The sequence below is a fragment of the Phyllostomus discolor genome (genome assembly GCF_004126475.2).
Source record: "Phyllostomus discolor isolate MPI-MPIP mPhyDis1 chromosome 15 unlocalized genomic scaffold, mPhyDis1.pri.v3 mPhyDis1_scaffold_1, whole genome shotgun sequence".
In the NCBI taxonomy this organism is placed as follows: Eukaryota; Metazoa; Chordata; class Mammalia; order Chiroptera; family Phyllostomidae; genus Phyllostomus; species Phyllostomus discolor.
This window is the reverse complement of record NW_023397489.1, coordinates 331,507-335,240: the sequence shown is the minus strand read 5'-3', so window position 1 is coordinate 335,240 and position 3,734 is coordinate 331,507. Positions and strand designations below refer to the sequence as shown.

At 43.3% G+C, this 3,734-nt stretch overlaps 1 pseudogene; it reads right to left on the bottom strand.

The window, feature by feature from the left end:
* Positions 1-500: 500 nt before the first annotated feature.
* Positions 501-3,083, bottom strand: LOC114489312 (annotated as a pseudogene).
* Between the last annotated feature and the right edge of the window lie 651 nt (positions 3,084-3,734).

The following is a 3,734-nucleotide window of genomic DNA, read 5'->3' as shown; positions in this document are numbered from 1 at the left end:
GCCAGAGACAAGCAATTTATGTTTCCCTTGCACAGTGAGTTTTTTTCTCCTCCTTTCTACTCTGTGTAAAATAAATAAAATATTTTTTAAAAGATTTGATTTATTTATTTATTTTCAGAAAAGAGGGAAGCAGGGAGTCAGAGGGAGTGGGAAACATCTGTGGTTGCCTCTCATACGGCCCCTACTGGAGACCTGGCCTGAAACGCAGGCATGTGCCCTGACTGGGAATTGGCAACCCTTTGGTTCACAGGATGGCACTCAATCCACTGAGTAACACCAGACAGGACAAAGTCTTTAAAAAATAATGAATGCCTATAAACAGAAGCATTTTATTTAGAAGTATGGAGGAAAGTTAAAAAGAAACAGCTATAAAAATGTCAGAAAAACCTGCCTTGGTGAGAGAGCTGGTTAGTGCTTAGGAACTTTTTTTTTGCCTCTCAGCCTCACAGCACTAAAAGTGGTTGTATATTTTGTGCATGCAATATTTTTAAAAATAAAAAATATAAAAAATTTGCCTAAGAGTCAAAGGCGTATGAATGAATTGTGCATTTCTGAAGCATCTGATGTGAAACTGTACTGACTTTAGAGTGGATTTTACTTAAGAGTTGGATCATGGATATTTCTACGGAGAATTCTCTCTTTTCTTTCTGTTTTGAAGAATAGTGGTGCCCACCTCTCCCGGACGTGAGCTGTCTCTTCCACTTGCTGCCCCACTTGCTGCCCAGCTCCTGGCCATACTCATCCTTGCACCAGACCAGCAGCTCACAGCCCGGCCTGATGACCCGGCAGGTTCGGTAGAAGATCTGCCCATGGTATTGAAAGGCCACCAGGTTCTGCTCTTCATCATCCCGGGCACAGTTCACATACCTGGGATTGAGGCAGAGGAACGGAAAGAAAACCACAGTGTTGAGTTACATCCATGTCCAGCTCCTCACTGATCTTAAAGCCCTCAGGCTCTGAGGTTGCCCACTGACCCTAATGCTCCCAGGGAACCTTCTCTTCAGTGTCTGAGCATCTGTCAGCATGTCATATGAATTCCTACCTCCATGTCCTGCTTGCAGTGCGAATGCTGCCTAATACCATTTTCTAAAACCCAATTCTAAACTTAGCTTCTGCCATAATGTCCAGTGATCTCTGGCTTCTCCAAACTCTAAATCGAGTTATCTCACGTCTCAGAACCTGGTGCTTGATCTAGGGCTCTGCTTCTAAATTAGCTAATTATCCAGTACTCAGCCCACATCTATTTTCTCTTGTGAGGCCTTTCTCCAACCTCTTTACACTTTATTTACAGTATCATTCACTGCTTGCCCAAGGTTACTATAGAAAATTAGAGGTCTTTATGTCTTAGTAAATGAAACAGAAACAGAACAATAGTAGTTGATTCACATTCAGTAACCCTGGTAAAAGAGAGCCCCTCTCAGGAAAGGGGCCCATGACCATTCCTCTGCAGGCCTCAGAGCCCAGCTCTAGTTGAAGTGAGGCTGGGATGGTTTGCTGCCCTCACAGTTTAGGCCATGCATGGCTTGTACTATCTTGACACTGTGCACTTCTTCGAAATTATAGTTAAATGTTTCTAAAAGCAATTGTTTTATGTGTGTCTGTGAGAAGTCCTCCATAGGACATGGGTTGTTGTGATTGTATTTAAGTAATGTATTCCTTCAACTAAACTGGAATATAGTAAGTGCTTAATTAATGCTCATTTGATAATTTAACGTGTAATCCAGTGTCCCTGGTGAATCTAGGCTCTTGAAGGTCCTTTCCAGTGCCCAAGTGTGTCTAGTAGAGAGCTTTATATTTTGAGGACATATACTATACTTTTTTCCTAAACGTCCCCTGAAATGAAGGAACACTGTATGGAGAAAAAGAGTAAAAAAGGACTAAGGGAGACCACTGAGGGAGGCATGATGAGAGGAAAAGATATATGGGCTTGTGGGGGATGAGAGTCCCCTCTGGCACCCAGAGACCTGTTGACCTCACCTCATCCAGTTGGCCCAGGATTTGTCCTTTCCATCCACATACTCATAGCAGTTTCTGCCTTTGGTGATCTGTGTGTCAGAAAAGAAATTAAAGACCTTTTACTTTTTTGTGTGGGGAAGTAATAGTCAGAAGAATTTTTTTACTCTACTGTCATCAAAGCTCTTACAGCCTGCATGGGGATTCAACTGCCAGTTGTGACCACATGATATTTGTCTTACTCATCATCTATACATCAGAGTCTACCTGTTCAATCAGAGTGGGAGAGCCACCCTTTTGTGTCTACCACTTTGCTCCCACTTACCTTGTGATCCTGAAAAGGAGCTCTGTGTTCATGTGGAGTCCAGTCAGTACACAGAGCTAATCATATTGTCCCCTCCATATCTAGCACATAAGAGGTGAGGTCCCTCCAAGCCTCAGTTGGAATGTAGGAAGTCAGAGGACAGTGGAAGAGGTAAATAGTTCTCACCAGCCAGGAGTATCTGCTCTTAGCTGCCTCTTCATCTTCTGTGATGTGTCCTTCATAAGGGCCAAAGTGCAGACCCACTGGCAAGTCAGCTGTCTCATTCCATACTCCAAGCCCAGCCTCAGGGAATGCCTGATGGGCTGATCCTCAACCCAGGGGGCAGGGTGAGGGCTGAGTGGTGGGGATGCCCCTTGTCCACTGCATTGTCCTTTACAAATGTAGAGGGCCCATGCACAGCACAGCTGTTGATGAAGAAGTTCTGACACTTCTCACAATCTGGAGGCGAGAGCAACAGGGGTTAGGGAAGGTATAATGCATGTTCCTGGACACAAAGAGCTTCAGAGAAAGTGCAGCACTGACATCATTGAGACTCAATCCTGTACTCTCCAGGTCACTAGAGGAAGGGAATGATTTGGAGACCAAAGGACTAGACGAAATTATTGTATCATCACATGCTTCTCAGTGAGGGTCACTTACAAAGGTAGTAATCATCCTGGGGCTCGTTGACCTCTTGGTACACATGGCCCTTTCTTTCTTGTAGGCTGTACATCTTCATGTCCATCTCCTTTCTCCTGAGTTCTATGTTGGAGAAGGCCAGGTGAGCGAGGCTGGTAGGGTCTGCAGTGTTAGTTCCCATTTTATCATATAACACACAATTTCCTCCCATCAATTTATTATCTGTCCTTTTGCATACTCCGGTATTTTACTGTTAACTATTGGTTCAGAAGATGAAGACTCCAGACTAACTACAGATGACTGATTCAATTTTAGTTTCTAGATCTTCCCATTACCAGGTTTAATTTGCCAACCTGTAATCATTCATAATATATTTATTGAGTACGCTTTATGTATTAGGCATTGAGTAAAGGCCTGGGCACACAACACCAATAAACTGTGGTTCCCATTATCACAGTGGATTTATTGGACAAGTTGCATGTGTCAACTGTTTTAACTTTAATTTAATGTTTTCAAATAATGTATGAGTGATCGTTCCTTATCTTCACTTTACACATTAGCATTCAGGAGCTCAGAGAATGTATAGGATTTGCCCAAAGCTCCAGTGCTAACTTCAGTCTCAGGTTAGCCCAGCTTAAGTCTAGGCCCATCCAAACTCCGCCTCACATACCTAGGTCATACTTATCAGCCCTTCTATAGGACTTAGAAGAACTAAGTTTACAAAATATTTTTCTTACCGATATTTGTCTAGTGTGCTTTCCAAAGGCACATGCTTCTCCAAGAGGGGACATTGGTTTCTGGGCATGCTCTGAGTCACTTGCAGTCACCAATTGCTGTG